At 38.9% G+C, this 20,598-nt stretch overlaps 1 protein-coding gene across 4 annotated transcripts in view; it reads left to right on the top strand.

The window, feature by feature from the left end:
• RABEP1 (rabaptin, RAB GTPase binding effector protein 1) overlaps positions 1–20,598 on the top strand; it is a 126,430-nt gene that overhangs the window by 23,468 nt on the left and 82,364 nt on the right. The gene's annotated exons all lie outside the window — the stretch shown is intronic.

Consider the following 20,598-nt stretch of genomic DNA (forward strand, 5'->3'; position numbering starts at 1 on the left):
AAGACGTGAAACTTTTAACTTAAATTATTTCTTTTGTTTCGTTTGTGTATTTGAAGTTTTAGTTATCTTCAGACTCCTTGCTGCACTGTGATTGGTGAAGACGTGAAACTTAAAAAAAAATACTTAAATTGCTTCTTTTGTTTCGTTTTGTGTATTTGAAGTTTTAGTTATCTTCAGACTCCTCTTCGGCTTCCCTTCCAGCAGCCACATGAAGAATGCCGTGACTGCACCTGGGAGTTGGGGTTTGCAGTGAGCTGAGATTGAGCCACTGCACTCTTAAAATGAAAGAACATTACAAGTCTAATTTATTATAGAAATGTATAATTTTCCTATTACTGCAATTTTGATCATTTATAAATTGTTCCTATTAATTATATAGGAAACAACATTCTTGTACATTAATCTTGGATCTCATCTTTATTTCTTAAGAGTGTTCTGGATCTGAAGTGTGACAATTTGATCTATATTGTCAAATATAGATGTCTGTATTCTTGTCAACATGAAATGTAGAAATAAAATGTTGTTATTTTATTTCTGTTATCCTTGTCTGTTATCTTTGTCAACATGAAATGTAGAAATAAAATGTTGCCAACAGGTAAGGCATACAAATGGTATCTTACTGATTTTAGTTGCGGTTTGTTTTTTCTTTTACACACATCCTCACGGAAAACGTAGTTGCAGTTTTAGTATGATTGGCTTTTGTTCATTTTTTTCCTTTTTTGTTTTTTATTGTTTTTAAGGCGGAGTTTTACTCTTGTTGCCCAGACTGGAGTGCAGTACCGTGATCTTGGCTCACTGAACCTCTGCCTCCTGGGTTCCAGCAGTTCTGCCTCAGCCTCCTGAGTAACTTGGATTACAAACCACCATGCCTGGCTACCTTTGTATTTTTAGTAGAGACAGTTTCACCATGATGGTCAGGCTGCTCTTGAACTCCTGACCTCATGTGATCCACCCACCTTGGCCTCCCAAAGTGCTGGGATTACAGGTGAGAGCCACTGTGCCTGGCCTTTATTTATTTACTTTTGAAACAGGGTCTTGCTCTGTAGCTCAGGCTGGAATGCAGTGGCATGTTGTGATCTTGGCTGATTGTAATCTCTGCTTCCTGGGTTCAAGTGATCCTCCTACCTCAGCCTTTGGAGTTGCTGGGACTACAGGCATGTACCATCATGCCTCACTAGTTTTTGTATTTTTAGATACAAGGTTTTCCATGTTGCCCAGGCTGATCTTGAACTCCTGGGCTCAAGCTATCTGCCTGCCTTGGCCTCTGAAAGTGCTGGGATTACAGGCGTGAGCCACCATGCCTTGTCCATTTTCTTATCAATTTATAAATACTGGCCAGGCACGGTGGCTCATGCCTATAATCCCAGCACTTTGGGAGGCTGAGGCAGGTGGATCCCTTGAGGTCTGAAGTTTGAGACCAGCCTGACCAATGTGAAGAAACCCTGTCTCTACTAAACGTAAAATTAGCCAGATGTGGTGGTGCCTGCCTGTAATTTCAGCTACTTGGGAGGCTGAGGCATGAGAATCGCTTGAACTCTGGAGGCAGAGGTTGCAGTGAGCCGAGATCTCACCTTTGCACTCCAGCCTGGGCAACAAGAGCAAAATTCCATCTCAAATAAATAATGTATAATTATCTTCATAGATATTGGCCTTTGTTTTTTATTTGTCACAGATATTTTCCAAGTTTGTCCTTTGTCTTATTTTGGCTTTTGGGGGTCATTTTTTTTTTCTGAGACAGGGTCTCACCCTGTCACCCACGCTGGAGTGCAGTGTTGTGTGATCATGGCTCACTGTAAGCTTGACCTCTTACCTCAGCCTTCTCAGGCCCCTGTAGTAACATGCCACCATGCCTGGGTAAGTTTTGTATTTTTTGTAGAGATGGAATCTCCCTCTGTTGCCCCGACTGGTCTCAAACTCCTGGGCTCAAGGGATCCACTTTCCTCAGTTTCCTGAAGTTCTGGGATTACAGGCGTGAGCCACTGCACCTGGCCACTGGGATAATTTTTGATATAAAGAAATCTAAAATTTTACTTGGACAAACTTAGTTGGTAATAATTTGACATTTTAAAAGATGTTCTCCGTCTCAAAATCAATTAGATAGCCACTCATAATTTATGTTGTTCTATGTTTAAATTTCTTTTTAAACAGTGGCTAGTTTTTTTCTACATCATTTCAATTATTAAGTTGTTTCTATGTGAGCTCTTAGTCAAGTTAGATCTTCCACATCTTGCATTTGTCACTAATTTTCTTTCTGTATTTTAAAATTACAGATAAACTTTATATTGCCCATTGCAGACAATTAAGAAAATGCAAAAAATTGTAAAGTGAGCAGTCAGCAAAGACAGTTTATTAACACTTTGGTATACAGTCAGCCCTCTGTATCTGTGGGTTCCACATTGACAGATTCAATCATCTGGGGATTGAAAATTAAAAAAAAATAAAACAATAAAAATACAAATTAAAAATGCAATATAACAACTATTTACATAGCACTTACATTGTATTAGGTATTATAAGTTATTTAGAGGTGATTTAAAATACATGAGAGAATGTGCATAAGTTATATGTGAATACTATACCATTTTATATAAGGCACTTGAATATCATCAGCTTTTGGTATCCAAGAGGTCCTGGAACCAATTTCCCTCAGATATTGAGGGAAAACTGTTTTGTCTTTGTAGTTTTCATATGTGTAAAATCTGTGAAAAAACAACTTAAAAATTTGGTAGAAAATTACAATACTTTATTTTTTTTGAGACAGAATCTTGCTCTGTTGCCCAGGCTGGAATGCAGTGGTGTGATCTTGGCTCAACCTCCACCTCCTGGTTTCAAGCGATTCTCCTGACTCAGCCTCCTGAGTAGCTGGGACTACAGGCGTATACCACTGTGCCCAGCCAGTTTTTGTATTTTTAGTAGAGATGGGGTTTCACCATTTTGGCCAGATGGTCTTGATCTCTTGACCTGGTGATCTGCCTACCTTAGCCTCCCAAAGTGCTGAGATTACAGGTGTGAGCCACTGTACCTGGCCACAATACTTTAATAGCATTTTTTTTTCCCACTTGAGAGATGTTCAAGATGTATTATTAAATAATAGTTTTAAGGCTGAGGGTGTGGTGGCTCACACCTGTAATCCCAGCACTTTGGGAGGCCAAGGTGGGCCGATCACCTGAGGTCGGGAGTTCAAGACCAGCCTGGCCAACATGGTGAAACCTCATTTCTACTTTAAAAAAAAAAAAAGCCAGGTATGGCGGCATGCACCTGTAATCCTAACTACTTGGGAGGCTTGGGAAGGAGAATCGCTTGATCTCAGAAGGTAGAGGATGCAGTGAGCTGAGATCACACTACTACAATCCAGCCTGGGTGACAGAGCAGGACTCTATCTCAAAATAAGAAAAGTTTTTTAAAAATGGTATGTAATAGTAGTATTCTAATATATGGATTCCATAATATGTTTAGTTAGTCCTCTATTGGTAAATATTTTTATTTATTTTTCTATTGCAAATGATACTGTGTCAAATATCCTGATACATGTCTCTAAATATTTATTCAAATATTTCCCTCTGCTAAATCCCTGTTGTGTCAAAGGTTACATACATTTAAAATTTGACACTTTTGATACATTTAAGTTTTTATATGTTCCTTTGCATCAGTTAGGAATAGCTCTACTATCAGACCAGTTGGAAAGCCAACCCCTAATAGATTCAAAAGTGAAGGGTTCAGTTTTTCTCTGTGAAACGTTCACAAGTAGAGCATTCTAAATTTGGTTCAACTGCTTAAGGATGTCAAAGATCCTGAGTTTCTTCTGTTTTCTGCTTTCTTCATCTGTGGGCCTGTTTGCCACATCATTATTTTTTGTAGATTTAGTTCTGATTTCCTTTTGGGAATATTTATTCATTTAAATCTTCTGTTTTCTTTTTTTTGGTGGGGATGAGTTTTGTTCTTGTTGCCCAGGCTGGAGTGGAATGGCAAGATCTTGTCTCACCACAACCTCTGTCTCCTTGGTTCAAGCGATTCTCCTGCCTCGGCCTCCTGAGTAGCTGGGATTAAGGCATGTACCACTACACCCAGCTAATTTTGTATTTTTTAGCAGAGACGGGGTTTCTCTGTGTTGGTCAAGCTGGTCTCGAACTCTCGGCCTCCCAAAATGCTGGGATTACAGGCGTGAGGCACTTTGCCCAGCTCTCCTTCTGTTTTTTTTTTTCCAGTTATATTTATAGGGTTCTCTAGGCACATGGATCATCCTTATATTGGTTAGTGTTTGTTTCTCATAGCTGTTTCCTCTCTAATTGGCTTACGTTTCTTTATAATTCACTGAGATTATCTCAAGTCTTTTTGATCTGTTTAACAAAATGGATTGCATTAATGGATTTCTGAATGTTAGTTTTTGCACACTTCTGATAAACTGAACTTGGTTTTGATGGATTGGTTTTTTTTGAGACGGAGTTTTGCTCTTGTTATCCAGGCTGGAGTGCAAAGGTGCGATCTCGGCTCATCGCAACTTCCGCCTCCTGGGTTCAGGCAATTCTCCTGCCTCAGCCTCCTGAGTAGCTGGGATTACAGGCACACGCCACCATGCCCAGCTAATTTTTTGTATTTTTAGTAGAAACAGGGTTTCACCATGTTGACCAGGATGGTCTCGATCTCTTGACCTCGTGATCCACCCGCCTCGGCCTCCCAAAGTGCTGTGAGCCACCGCGCCCGGCGGATTATTATTCTAGTATGTAGCTAGATCTGATTTGCTAAGATTCGAGAATGTTTGCAGTTAAATTCATTCATAAATGTGATTGGCTTATAGTTTTTCATTTTAGTACCTCATTGGGTTTTGGTACCTTGATGTTACTAGCTTGGTAAAATGGGGAACATTTCATCTTTTACTATACTGAGGACAGTTTACATAGTATAGAAAATACTCTCTGATCATTTGATAGAATTTATGTTCTCTTTCAAGATTCCCTCTTGAGGCCGGGCATGGTGGCTCACGCCTGTAATCCCAGCACTTTGGATGGCCAGGGTGGGTGGATCACCTGAGATCAGGAGTTCAAGACCAGCCTGACCAACATGGAGAAACCACCGTCTCTACTAAAAATACCAAAAAAAAAAAAAAAAAAAAAAAAGCCATTGCACTACAGCCTGGGCAACAAGGGGGAAAAAGACTCATCTTGAAACTTGTATAGCTATTGCAAAATTTATTTTGTCAATTTTCTTTTTTTTTTTTTTTTTTTGTGGGAGTAAGGTCTCATGCTGTAGCTCCAGCTAAAGTGCACTGTTGCAATCATGGCTCACTATAGGCTTGACCCCCCTGGGGTAATTGATCCTCAACCTCCTGAGTGGCTGGGACTATAGGTGTGTACCACCACACCTGGCTAATTTTTTTTTTTTTTTTTTTGGTAGAGACGAGGTTTCACCATGTTGCTCAGACTAGTCTCGAACTCTGGGCTCAAATGATCTGCCTGCCTCAGCTTCCTTGAGTGCTGGGATTACAGGCATGAGCCACTGTGCCTGGCTTTTTGTTTTCTATTTTTAGATATTGACTTTACCAATGTTTTGGAATTTTCACTGATACTGCAGTCAGTATTCTTGAAATTATGTTTTTGTACATGTCTATGATTATTTCCTTAGGATAAATTCCTGGTGGTGAAATTGTAAATCACCCCTAGTTGAGAACCACTGGTTTAGGACAAAATGCTTTAGGATACTGCCTTTACCAATCTGATAATAAAATTATACACAAGACTTTAAAAAAAAAAAACCCCAAAAACTTAGTAGCATATTGCCTTTATTGTAAAGGAAAATAATTTGTAATAAGTAATGTAGATTGCTTTCAGATTTCAACATGTAAATGAGCAGTGCGACTACATAAAAGAAGAACATTCGTAGGAAGTTTTACACCTGTTTACAATTTCTGCTCATGTGACTCATGAGTCTCCTGTGTTAAACACCTGTAATTATGGGGAAATCTACCTAGGCCTTGGAGCCAGGCAGGTCAGTGTTTGAATCCAGCTCTGCTACTTACTAGCTGTGTATCAGTAGATTAGCTTAATCCCAGAATGTTTCTTCATCTATAACTGGGGTAATGTCTATTTTATGGTTTGGTTTGAAAATTTAATAAGCCAGCATGCAAAATAACTTGGCTGATACTCCATGAAGAGCTATATGTGAATTATTTAATCCTTATTACAATGCTAGAAGATGGTCCTATTCTTAGTCCCCATTTTTACAGGTCGAGAGAAGGAACCAATTTGGTGGGAGGGCTGGGATTAAAACCCTAGTTTAATTCCAGAGCTTGTGCTCTCAGCTGTTATGGTCTATGGCTTCTCATAGAATAGTTGATAAATTGGCAATAGATACTTGATTGTTAGCTCCTGTTACTACATATTGCATTTTCTGTAGCTTTAATAAAGACTTCTCCCCCAAGTATTAACCACAGCATTCTTTCCTTAAGTCTTCTCTTACCTCTTGGTTCTTGTGTTCCCTTCCTGAGACATACAATTAATCTCCTTCAGCCATATGTAGGCAGATAGCTGTTTTTCAAAAATTCTGTTCCCTCTCTGTGTGACCTTGATGTGTCGGAAAAGCTCATAAATAATGCAGCCAACTTTCCTTGTAAATAAAATATAACCCCGTGTTTTTATTATTTATTTATGAAGACCTTTTCATCTGGTAAGTAACCCCCACTGTAGAGTTTATAGCTAGTGTAGCCATTTTATAACAAAAGTACAGGGAGATAAGGAATTACATCTATATTTAAAAATTTTCTGCATTACAGTCAAGGGCAGGGTGTATATAGGGAATTTGATTTGTTTTACAGTATAATTAAATATGGTTCTAAGAGGTATCTTATGTTGCTTTAGGCTTTTTTCCTGTAAATGATAAAAATCTTAAGAACATTCTGCATCAGTTACTATTTATATTAGAGGAATTGGTAATAACCAGAGATAATGATATTCATTATTAATAGTTCTCCATTGTGAATTATGTGTGTATGTGTGTAATGCCTCGTTATGTCTTCATACGGAACTTCTTTAACACTTAAAAAGATTGGTATGTAGAGCCACCAACTTCCATGTGTCATGATTATTAATATATGGCTAGTCTCACCTATAACCCCCAACTGTCCTCCAGGATTTTAAAATAGCAATCTGATTTCATTTGGAAACATTAACAATGTATTTGTAAACCTACCACAATACTATTATAACACCTAAAACTAGTTAGCAACAGTTAACAATATCGCCAAATAGCCATTCTATATTCACATAATCCCCAGTTGTCACGTACACGTGTGTGTGTGTGTGTGTGTGTGTGTGTGTGTGTGTGTGGTGGGGGAGGGGTTGTGGGAGGAGGATGTTTTAACCTACCACACTGATATCCAAACTATCCCATTTTTGGGCCAGTGTATGGCCTCTTTAAATTGACTCCTAAATCTTTTTATATAAAACCCTAACAGACAAAGATGTTCCAGGCTTATCTTGCATACTTCCTGCCCTGGACTTGCAGTTGGTCCTTTTTCCTAAGGGTCCCTAGTTCCATTTACTGGGAAATGGCAATTGGAGAACACAGTCTGGGTGCTAGGCATATAGCATATATTTTTCTTATCAATTTTTCTTAAATAAATCACTATTGTCATCGTTATTATCCTTAAACAGAGAACACTAGGCATCATTGAATCTTTTTTTGTTGACTTAGTATTATGGAAGTTAGTTTTGGTACTGAGCAGTAAGCTGATGAGTCCCTGGAGCCACTGAAGTTTCTTTTGAGTTAGTTTTGTTTGCCTTTATATTAAGTGGTTCTGAATTCCAGTTCATTTTTAGTCATGGTTTTATTTTTGCCATTCCTCCCTCCTGTCCTTTGGGTTTGTTTCTCATTTACAGAGCAGCTATTCAACCTGCTATCTGCATTCATTTCTAAACTGCTTTCTCTCTGACTGGATTCCAGGCAAAACTGAGGGTTATTAGGAGATACGTTCGGGTCTTACAGAGTATAATATGCAGTTAGATGGGAAGGCAAATCAACTCAGCTAAGGATTCAAGTTCATGAGTTTTTCATTTCTTTTAAGCTTGAAGGCTTGTTTTGGGGTGGGGACAGTGTGGTGGTGATGGTGTATGGAGGGATATTTGTTCTTTGCTGGGTGGTCAACATTGCTAGACCTCTGTGGACTGCTTTAATAAAGGTATTCTCAATTTTAGGAGCTGGGAAATTAAAAAAAAAAAGTATTTATTTCCATTTAAAAACCGTTTAAAGTGTAATCAGCTTTTTTTTTTTTTTTAAAGCTTCATTTTAGAATCGTACAGAAAAGTTGGGAAGACAGTACAGTTTTCATATACTGCACTTCCACTATTAATAGCATCATATAGAGGTACATTTATCAAAATTAATGAACTCATATTGACACAGTATTCCTAACTTAAAGTTTGTCATTTATCAGATTTCCTTAGTTTTTACCTTAGGTCCTTTTTCTGTTCTGGATCCTGTCCAGCTGTTATATTACATTTGTTGCCAGTCCTCCTTAGGCCCCTCTAGACTATGACAGTTTCCGTCATTTTGGTTTGATGGTCTTGCCAGTTTTAAGAAGTACTGGTCAGGTATTTTGTAGATTGTCCCTCAATTGGGATCTGTGTGATATTTTTCTCATTAGACTGACATAGCATCTTGGGAGGAAGAGCACAAGGGTAAAGGGTCGTTTTCTTTGTGTCACATCAGTGGTACATACATGGCTTATCAGTGATGTGTAGCCTTGACCACCCCTACTGAGGTAGTACTGGTCAAGTTTCTCTCTCTCTCGGGGTGCAAGCGGGGATACCTTTCTATATTGTACTCTTTAGAAGGAAGTCAGTATGTGCTCCTCCATCCCCATATAAGTTATGAAATCAACCAGCTTGATTGTAAGCAGATATTTCAAGTGTTTTCTGTCTTGTAACTCATGTTAATTCCCTGTAGATTTGTTGCTGTTGTTTTTAAATCATTGCTTAGCACCCTATGAGCAGTCTTTAAGAGTATGGTGGTGGGAGTGACAGTGTATTATGTTTTACTCAAGCTTCTTGGTTGCAAACAAAAGTTTGTTCTGTCTGGTCTAAACAGAAAAGGTATTTTTGAGAAGATAGGAGGTTGCTTACAGAATCATTGGGAAGGCCAGGAGAGAGATTCTAGATCATTCGCAAACTTTAGCCTGGGTCTAAAAAAGGCTTTTTTTTTTTTTTTTGTGACCAAGTTTTGTTCTTGTTGTCAAGGCTGGAGTGCAATGGCACAATGTCAGCTCACCACAACCGCTGACTCCCAGGTTCAAGCGATTCTCCTACCTCTGCCTCTTGAGTAGATGGGATTACAGGCGTCTACCACCACGCCTGCCTAATTTTGTATTTTTAGTAGAGAGGGGATTTCTCCATGTTGGTCAGGCTGGTCTCAAACTTCTGACCTCAGGTGATCCTTCTGCCTTGTCCTCCCATAGTGCTGGGATTACAGGCATGAGTCATCGTGCCCAGCCCGAAAAGAGCTTGTTAAAGCATATTGCTTGGGCCCTATCTCCAGAGTTTCTGATTCAAGGAAGTCTGTGATGGGGCCTGAGAACTTGCATTTCTCACAAGTTTCCAGATGATAGTGATGTTGTGGTCCCAGAGCTACACTTGCAGAATCACACTTCTATACTAAACTTTAAGGAATACCCAAAAGCTGCTATAGAACTGACCTTACAGGAAATTTGCATCTGGTGTCGTTGGCCTATAGAAATTCACTTTAATACTATTGTCACTGCTGCTTGGACTGATACCATTTCTTATTCAGGAGCTAGACCTGTACCCCTGGGACACGACTAAAAGTCTTACAGCAATGAAAATGGAACCTTGTTTCTTTACACTGCTCTATTGTGAATTGAGGTTACTTTTGGATGTGTTTGATTGGAGAAGTCTAGGTCACATGTCTGGATTCTGGTTTTAAGGGAGATTGGGGTTTTGTGTGACTTATATTTTGGGAAGCGGAAACTCATAAAATGGAAATTTCTTTAAATGTAAGACTATTCAAAAGATGATAGCCATGTATGTGGCGATTGTCAGCTATACCAGCGCTACTGAAAGTAACCTGTTCACAAATAGTTTTTAATGGTCTTCGAGGAGAGAAGGAACTTAGACCAGAATATAAATCCATGTACTGCTTTCTTCACTGAAAAATATCAGTAGAACTAAGCAATGTGCTTAGTGTCTTCGTTTGTTTTACATTGTGGCACAAACTACTTGTCTTAATTTTAGAACAGTAAACAAACAGTTTGCATACCAAACTTAGATTAGCACTGCGCTGCTGGAAAGAATAAGGGAGAAGGGAATCTAGGGTGGTATTGAGGTGGCTGACATTGGTGTTTAGATTGTTTGCAAAGTATGGCAATACTTGAAGCAGGATGATGAATTGGGAAAAATAGAGAAGGGAAAGTGAATTAGAGGTAAAAAAATGAAAACTCTAAATATCCAGGCTATTTATTTATTTATCTATCCAATAATCCCTTGGAGATGTGATAAGAGCCAAAGAATATAATTTAAAATTTTTTAGTAGCCACATTTACAAAGTTAAAAACAAAACAAAAAAACCCTGGTCAGGTGTGGTAGCTCATGCCTGTAATCCCAGCACTTTGGGAGGCTGAGGTGGGAGGATCACTTGAGGCCAGGAGTTAGAGATCAGCCTGAGCAGCCAAGCAAGACTTTGTGGCTACAAAAAAAAAAAAAAAAAAAGTAAAAAACCTAAACAACCCCAAACAGAAAAACAGGAGTATACAGTGGCATTTCATTGTGGATTTGTAGAGACTGGGTTTTGTTATGTTGCCCAGGCTGGTCTCGAATTCCTGGGCTCCAGTGATCCATGATCTATCCCCCTCAGCCTCTCAAAGTGCTGGGATTACAGGTGTGAGACACTGAGCCCAGCCTCTTTTCAAATTTTAATGTATTCTGGGTACTAGTCTTTTATCAGGTATATGTTTGCACATACTTTCTCCTAGTCTGACTTACCTTTTAGTTTTCTTTTTTAAACCTCTATATACTTAATAATTTTCTTAACAGGTTTTTTGGAAAAGGGAAAGTTCTTAATTTTGATGAAGTCTAATTTACCAGTTTTTTTCTTTTATGTTTTATGCTGTATGTGTTCTATCTAGGCAATCTTTGCCTATCCCACGTTAACAATTAAAAATATTTTTTTCTTCCTTGAAGTTTTATACTTTCAGTTCTTCCGTTTTAGTCTGTGGATTCATTTTTTCCTCTGTACATGGTAATATGGATTCATTTAGACTTAATTTTGGTTATGTGGTGTGAGGCTCTTTTATGTTTGTTCTTTTTTCTTCCTTTTTTTTTTTGTATTTTGATAGCCATTTCTAGCTACAGTTACTGAAAAGACTGCATTCTCCCCATTGAATTACTTTTGCTCATTTATTTAAAAAAATTGATTAAACATATTGGTGTGAACCTATTCCTGGATTCCAGTCTTTTCCATGCGTATGTGTGCGTGTGTGTGTCCTCTCAGTACTGTTGGCTTTATAGTAAGTTTCAAACTTGGATAATGTAAGTCTTCCAACTTTGTTATTTTTCAGAATGTTTTAGCTATTTGTAATTTGCATTGTAGTATAAATTTTAGAATCAACTTCTACAAAATCAGTTTCTACAAAAGGTGCATGCTGGAATTTTGATGAGGGTTGTATTGAATCTATAAATCAATCTGGAGAGAATTGACATTGTGTGTGTGTGTGTGTGTGTGTGTGTGTATGTGGTGGAGTCTCATTCTATCACCCACAGTGCAGTAGAGTTGCACAGTCTTGGCTCATAGCAACCTCCGTCTCCCAGATTCAAGATGGTGAAACCCTGTCTCTAGTAAAAATACAAAAAAAGTTAGCTGGGTGTGGTGGCAGGTGCCTGTAATCCTAGGTACTCAGGAGGCTGAGGCAGAAGAATTGCTTGAACCCGGGAGACAGAGGTTGCAGGAAGCCAATATGGCACCACTGCACTCCAGCCTGGCTGACGGAGTGAGACTCCGTCTCAAAAAAAAAAAAAAATTGATTTAATAGTAATAATATAAGAACTTTACAAATTTTTAGTACTAAAATTCAAGCACAAAGGTTTAACGTCATTGTGAGTGAATTTTAAGAGTCCCAATCCAGATTCCAAATTGGCATGATATATTATAGCTCTATTTTGAATACCAGTAGAGTTATAGGCAGAAAACTATTATTAATTTTTTGAGACAGAGTTTGGCTCTTGTTGTCCAGGCTGAAGTTCAATGGCGCGGTCTCACTGCAACCTCTGCCTCCAAGGTTCAAGCAATTCTCCTGTCAGCCTCCAGAGTAGCTGGGATTACAGGCATATCCCACCATGCCTAGCTAATTTTGTATTTTTAGTAGAGATGGGGTTTTTCCATGTTGGTCAGACTGGTCTTGAACTCCTGACCTCAGCTGATCCGCCCCCTTGGCCTCCCAAAGTGCTGGGATTGCAGGCATGAGCCACCATGCCCGGCCTGGCAGAAAACTAAATCTTTTGACTGAGTACTTACCTAAGCCTGGTATTTTTTGGAATATATGTCTGTCTGGTAAGTGAGGAACTAAAATATTTGAATATCCTAATAGAGACTATATCTACTGTTCAGTCCAGTGATGTTCATGCTTTTTCATCTGGCTTGACATTATCTGGTGTTTGAAATACTTGAGAAGTAGGATAAAACCAGATTGTACAAATTAAATAGACAACAGACCATTTTTATTCATACATAGTTATATCAGCTGTTGAACACCAGCTTTTAGACAGTTATAATGATTGGACTCTATAAATCAGAAATTAAGATGATTTTAAAACTATCTGGTAAAATTCATGTAATAGTGGTTGAACTGTAGTGTAAATTGACTAGTATTGGAAAAAAAAAATCCAGGCTGGGCATGGTGGCTCCCGCCTGTAGTCCCAACACTTTGGGAGGCCTAGGCGGGTGGATCACGAGGTCAAGAGATCGAGACCATCCTGGCCAGCATGGTGAAACCCCATCTGTACTAAAAATACAAAAAATTAGCCGGGCATGGTGATACATGCCTGTAAACCCAGCTACTTGGGTGGCTGAGGCAGGAGAATCGCTTGAACCCAGGAGGCAGAGGTTGCGGTGAGCCAAGATTGCGCCATTGCACTCCAGCCTGGGCAACAAGAGCAAAAAAACTCCGTCTCGGGAAAAAAAAAAAAAAATCCATAGCTTATTTCAACTGTGTAATTGAGAAGTTGCTTGATTCTGAGGTAATCATTAGTTGGCAACCATTGGAGACTTTTCCATGGTTCACATTGTTATTATTTATTGCATTTGGGAGTACATAGTGGAATATAGTTATATAGCATTATAATAATACAGGAATAGACCCTGGAATGTAGTTTATACTGCATTATCAATTTATTGAACATTCACTCACATCCAGTGATCCCCAAATACTTGACACTTGTTTATAGCCCCTCTTTCTTGCTGTCCCTCTGTCTTTTATTTTATTTCTTATATTTTCTTTTTAAAAGCTTTTTTTTTTTTTATTATAGAGACGGGGTTTCACCATGGCCAAGATGGTCTCGATCTCTTGACCTCATGATCCACCTGCCTTGGCCTCCCAAAGTGCTGGGATTACAGGCGTGAGCCACCGTGCCTGGCCTCCTCTGTCTATTAATAAAAGAGCAAGAAAGAGGGACAGCAAGAAAGAGGGGCTATAAACTCTCTTGTCCAGGCTAGAATATAGTGGCACTATTACAGCTCACTGGAACCTCAAGTTCCTGGGCTCAAGTGATACACCCACCTCAGTTTCCCTTGTAGCTGGGACTACAGGTGTGCACCTGGAATGCCTGGGTAATTTTTCAATTTTTTTTGTAGTGATGAGGTCTCACTCTGTTTCCAAGGCTGGTTTCAGTTTTGTTTTGTTCTTTTTAAGATGGTGATCATGTAACCACTCCCTCGGAAAGGTTGTAGCTCACCCTGAGGCTCGTTTCAAATCCCTGAACTCAAGATCCTCCTGTCTGAGCCTTCCAAAGCCACTGAGATCCCTCTCCTCTACCTTTTTTTTGGGGGCAACTGACTTTTATTATGCTCCCATTTCCCTTCTGAATTTTCTGTGTACTACTAGAAATTCCTGTACTTTTGTTTACAGTTACTTTTGTTCTGTATTTTTCTTAAGGTTTTGTTTACCTGCTTAATTTGTAGCTTTGTGTGAATATAATTTCTAAAACATTCAAAAAATTATAGAATAAGTGGCTTATGAACATTTTAGAAAATTAAGTGATACAGTTATCACTAGAAAGGTATATCTAGAACAAATTTGACCAAATAAACATCTTCGCTTTTTCCAGCAGAAGGATAAACCCGGAACTATGAAATCCTGAAACTGTTAGTAAGTAGCTGTCATTTGAGTACCTGTTTTCTGGAGCTACTTTTATATGATGCTGTATCTGATTCTTACAGCATGTAATACTCTGCAAAATGGGTACCATCTTCATTTTAATAATGATATTTGGGAAAGATTAAACTCTTTGCTCCAGTTCATATAATGAAACCTTGGGTTTGGGGTGAAACAAGTTTCTCTGACCTCAAAATTTTTGATAGCTTACCTTTGGATTTTAGTAAGGCATTTGCCTACACTGTTCATGAAATAATGGATAAGGTGAAGAAATGTGCTTTGATACTAAGAATGGTTGGAGTGAATTTATAACTAATAAAACAGTCTTTCTAATAAGTCAGTATCAACCTCCACCAAGATTTCAGGTGGTGTACCAAAGATCTGTTAGTCCTAACCAATAACTTTGTGTAAAATAAAAAATAAATCAACTACCGGTGCTTTGGTGAAAACTGCATTAGCTTTAGGTTGTAAGAGGAGCCTTGGTTTAATAGCAGTTCAAGTGGAAAGGGTTTAAGGACAGTGTTGGATTACATTAATCTATGGGATAACAATGACAATGTGGGGTTGTGGCCAAAGAAAGAGTAGATTTACTGTAGGTTGTTAAGGGCATGGTTCCCTGAAAAAAGGAGACAATGTTTATTTTAGACTCTATGCTGGTATTATGTTTAGATCAGACTGTCATATTGTATGTGGAATTTTGGCTAAGTTTAGTTTGCAACTTGGGTGAGCAACTTGGATAACGAAGCATTTAGAAATCGCGATTAGGAGAATTTTCATCTGGAGAAGAAAACAGGGTGGGTGTGCAATGTCAGATACTAGGAAATCTATTTTCTAATTCTGGAGAGCAGAACCAAAATCTCTAAGGAGGCAGATTTAGGGGAATGTTACTAAAAACAGCTTTTTTTTTTTTTTTTTTTTTTTTTTTTGAGATGAAGTCTCACTCTGTTGCCCAGGCTGGAGGGCAGTTGCGCTCTCTTGGCTCACTGTAGCCTCCTCCTCCCCAGTTAAAGTGATTCTCAAGCCTCAGCCTCCGCCTCCCAAGTAGCTGGGACTACAGGTGCCTGCCACCATGCCCAGCTAATTTTTGTTTTGCTTTGTTTTGTTTTTAAGTAGAGATGGGGTTTCACCATATTTGTCAGGCCGGTCTTGAACTCCTTACCTCAGGCAATCTGCCCGCCTCTGTCTCCCAAAGTGCTGGGATTACAGGTGTGAGCCACCATGCCTGGCAGGTTTACCTTAGTTTATAAAGTTACTTTATAAACTTTTAAATTTTTTAGACTTCTTTTTCAGAGTGCAATGGTCCCAACATGGCTTACTGCAGCCTCGACCTCCCAGGTGCAAGTGACAGGTGCATGCAACCACGCCTGGCTAATTTTTGTATTTTTAGTAGAGATGGTCTCAATCTGTTACCCAGACTGGTCTCAAATTCCTGGCCTCAAGCAGTCCTCCCACCTTGGACTCCCAAAGTGCTTGGATTATAGGTGTGAGCCACTGGGCCTGGCTGGGAAAATCTTATGTTCAGTTTAAAAAATGATTAGTTGGGACGGGGGCGGGGGAGGGGAAGATTAGTTTGTAAACTGTGAGTTTCTTAAAAGCAAAATGTAAAAAAATGATTTTTTTATGTTAAAATATTTTAAGACCATTAAATTATGTATACATTTTATTGAGCAAAGAGAATGAGACAGAGCAATAAAATAACAATTATTAAAAAAGATAAAGCATCTCATTACCTTTTGATTTAAATGTCATCAACATATTTTATTCTGAATGCCATTTGAGATATTCATTCCAGTCTTTTTTTCTATATAATTTTTGGATATCTTAAACTGTGCTATATGTAAGTTTGTGAATTCTTTTTATTTAATATAAATTTTTCTGGCTTGGAATTTGTTTTACTGAATGGATGTACCTACCATACTTAATAGTTTTATTTTATTTTACTTTAATTTATTCTTTTAGAGACATGGTCTCATTCTGTCACCCAGACGGGAATGCAGTGGTGCAGTCTTAGCTCACTGCACCCTCCACCTCCCGGGTTCAAGCAATTTTCTTGCCTTAGCCTCCTGAGTAGCTGAGATTACAGGTGCGTACCACCATGCCTGGCTGATTTTTGTAGTTTTGGTAGAGACAGTGTTTTGCCACTTTGGCCAGGTTGGTCTTGAACTCCTGTTCTCAAGACATCTGCCTGCTGGCTGGGTGCAGTGGCTTATGCCTGTAATCCCTGAACTTTGGGAGGCCGAGGCAGGCGGATCCACGGGGTCAGGAGTTTGAGACCAGCCTGACCAATGTGGAAACTCCGTCTGTACTAAAAATACAAAAATTAGCTAGGCGTGGTGGCGTGCACCTGTAATCCCATGTACTCATGAGGCTGAGTTGGGAGAGTCACTTGAACCCGGGAGGTAGATGTTATAGTCTCGCCACTGCACTCCAGGCTGGTCGACAGAACAGGACTCCATCTTAAAAAAAAAAAAAAATCACCTGCCTTGGCCACCCAAAGTGCTAGGATTACAGGCATGAGCCACTGCGCCTGGCCAGTAGTTCTGTTTCAAAATCCATTGATACACAAGTTAAGACATTTGAGTTTCAGGAACTTTTCAGAGTCTTTGATCCCACTGGAGTTGTTGTTGTTATTATTATTTTTTTGTAAATTGCTTGAAATAGGTGTTTTCTTGGATTTTGAATATCATTAAACAAAAAGGTTTTGGTTGTAGTAAATTTCACACTGCTTATATCTTTATCAAATTTAGTATAATGAGGCCAGATGTGGTGGCTCACGCCTGTAATCCCAGCACTTTGGGAGGCCCAGGTGAGTGGCTCACTTGAGGTTAGGAATTTGAGAGCTGTCTGTCAATATGGTGAGACCTCTTCTCTACTAAAAATACAAAAATTAGCTGGGAGTGGTGGCGGGCACCTATAATCTCAGCTTCTTGGGAGGCTAAGGCAGGAGAATCTCTTGAATCCAGGAGGCAGAGGTTGCAGTGAGTCAAGATTGTGCCATTGCACTCCAGCCTGGGTGACAAAGTGAGACTCTGTCTAAAAAAAAAGATACATGGTAATGGGAAGGGTATGAGGTAGAAGTCTTAGCATGGAACTGAGTCAGACTCATGAGGTTAGCAGTGACTTCTGGTCTTTTCTGGCTACAAAGTCATTTGATCACTGCTTTTTATCTTTATTCATTAAATAAATAGCACCAATTTAATAATGACAGCTAACATCAAGTTTGTTCTATATGTCACACTAAGTACTTCTTATATGAAGTATTAGCTAATGATTGTGACCCATTAGTCACCATGTCATAAAAAATAATACAGCATTTTGTGTGGTGAGAGCTATTTTCTGCTTGATTTGTGATTGGTTGCTCATGTATTAGGATATGCTTATTTGTAAACTTTCTCATATTCAGGATGAACTGATTTTTCGAGATGTCATAGTAAAGTCATTCTTGTCAAAAGCAGTGTTTTTGGTCTTTCTATATTGTAGAAGTGTAGTATGTTAGCAGCACTTGAAGTGGATGATCACTTCTTAAAAAAATAAGACAATTACTTGGTATACTCTCAAAGGAATCATGATTTCTAGAACTGAACACTCCTGAAGCCTGGAGAGAGCTAGACTTTGCGGGTATAGAGTGGATTTAAACTGTGGGTCCCAGCCATGAGAGGGTTGGGAGTAATGGAAACATACTTAATCTTGGCTGCATCTTTAACGACTGTATTTTTGTTTTGTTGATTAATTAGCCTTCCTAAATATAAATATATGAATGTTGAGAGGTATGAGTGTGTTGGTTATGTGTACATTTTGGTAGAAGGTAGGGATAGGAGGGGATACATCTTACTAGGAAAAAATAAAGACAAAGGGATTTTGGTTTTTCTCTTTTCTTGATGCCCCAGAGCCCTTTGTTACCTGTGTACTAATCAGTAGCTACCATTAATAGTAAAGTGTTAAGTGGAAAAGTTGTTTAACTTATTAAACATTGTGGATTTAACAATAAAAATACCAGCAGAATTAGCACAGAGAACAAATATCTTTCATGATTTCAAATGGTAAGATGAGAGAACTGCGCATTATTTCCTTCCAGTGGATTCCTCATCTGTCTTTTTCTCAAAGTTATCAAACCTTCAGTCGACCAGAAGTCATTGCTTTGACTTAGAGACCCTACATGTTCCTTTTTCAAGATAATTACCTTTAATGACATGGAACTCACAGCAGCAGTCATCCTCTTCCTTCGAGGGATTGCACTTACACTATTAAGTCTATAGTGAGGCCAGTTTAAAGGTCTCATGGGAATGAATAAAGAGGCTTTTCAACTTGCCATGGGCTATATCCTGTTATAAATTGGAAATATCTTAAGTCTAAATGGGTTTAATACGCCTAACTTAGGGATCCTCATAGCTTAGCCTAGCCTATCTTAAATATGCTCAGAACTCTTAGATTAGCCTACAGATCTAACCAAGATCATCTAGCAGAAAGCCTATTGTTGACAAAGGCTGGCGAACTTATATTCTCAGCCTTCTTAGTTTCAGGAGGTTTAATATTGTTGAAGGCTGGCATTACAGCAGTTAGTTTGTTCATGTTGCTATGAAGATACATGTCAGGCCAGGCGTGGTGGCTCATGCCTGTAATCCCATCACTTAGAGAGGCTGGGGCAGGTGGATAACGAGGTCAAGAGGTGGAGACCATCCTGGCCAACATGGTGAAACGCTGTCTACTAAAAGTACAAAAATTAGCTGGGCGTGGTGGCACATGCCTGTAGTCCCTTCTACTTGGGAGGCTGAGGCAGGAGAATCACTTGAATCTGGGAGATGGAGGTTACAGTGAGCCGAGATCGGGCCACTGCACTCCAGCCTGGTGACAGAGCAAGACTCCATCTCAAAAAAAAAAAAAAAAAAACGATACATGGTAATGGGAAGGGTATAAGCTGGAAGTCTAAGCATGGAACTGAGAATCAGGAGCTTGGAAATGGCTTCTGATTTTTTCTGGCTAATACAAGGTCATTTGATTACTACTATTTATTCATTAAATATACTGCCAATTTAATAATGACAGCTAATATCAAGTTACAATAAAATATTGTATATCTCTTGTAATTTATTGAATTCTGTAGTGAAAGTTGAAGGTGAAAAAGAAAATGGTTGTATGAGTGCCATAATAAAGTGGAAAAATTGTAAGTGAAACCATCTGTATGCTTAAGTCTGAACTATCTGTATTGGTTTTAGTTCACTGTCAAAGGAATACATATCTGCATAGAAGAGAACTTAGAAAATCATCTGGAAGGCCAGGTGTGGTGGCTCACGCCTGTAATCCCAGCACTTTGGGAGGCTGAGGCAGGCCGATCTTTTGAGGTCAGCAGTTCAAGTCCAGCCTGACCAACATGTGAAACCCAGTCTCTACTAAAAATGTAGAAATTAGCCAGGCTTGGTGGTGCATGGCTGTAGTCCCAGCTACTCGGGAGGCTGAGGCAGGAAAATTGCATGAACCTGGGAGGTGGAAGTTGCAGTGAACTGAGATGGCACCACTGCACTTCATCCTGGGCGACAGAGTGAGACTCTGTTAAAAAAAAAAAAAAAAAAAAAAATTCATGTGGAAGAAATTAATGAGACATAATTCTATTACTCATAAATCATTGGTACATTTTTTCAGTCTTTTTTTCTATGCATTTGAAAATTAGCTCTTAGTTAAATTGAGTGGTTAGGAAAGGGATAGCCTTCAAAGATAATCTCAGATCTTGGTTAAAATTATAGGCAAATCATCATTATTTGGAGTGGCTTGTAGTCGGGAACTTGGATCTCTGCTGGCCTAGGTAGTTAGTGGTTGATTAGTACTGATTGATATCCCCTAAAGTGGTCACGGTCATAGTTTTAAGGCGAGATCCTGTTGGCAAAAGACATCAGGTGTTTGGACAGCTGGACCTCCTGTCTTAAGCTTCAATCAAAAGAACCCCTGGGTTTGGTCAGGGAAGGCAATTATTTAACCAGCTGTGTCCAAATTTTAGCACCCTTAAAGTAAAAAACAGTCTGCTAATCCCTGCATACCATGATCAATATTAAAAACATGGAAGAAAACCAGATTATCTCCCAGTAAATGAGAGTTTATACAGAATGTACAGTTCTGTATCCTGTCTCTCTGAATGGGTTTATTATAATCTCAGTGTAATGGTAATGGATCATTTTGAAGTTGGAAGAATAGTTCAGTCTGGTATGACTACACTAGTTAGGGAACCTATTAGATTTTGC

Source organism: Callithrix jacchus, chromosome 5 (assembly GCF_049354715.1).
Source record: "Callithrix jacchus isolate 240 chromosome 5, calJac240_pri, whole genome shotgun sequence".
In the NCBI taxonomy this organism is placed as follows: Eukaryota; Metazoa; Chordata; class Mammalia; order Primates; family Cebidae; genus Callithrix; species Callithrix jacchus.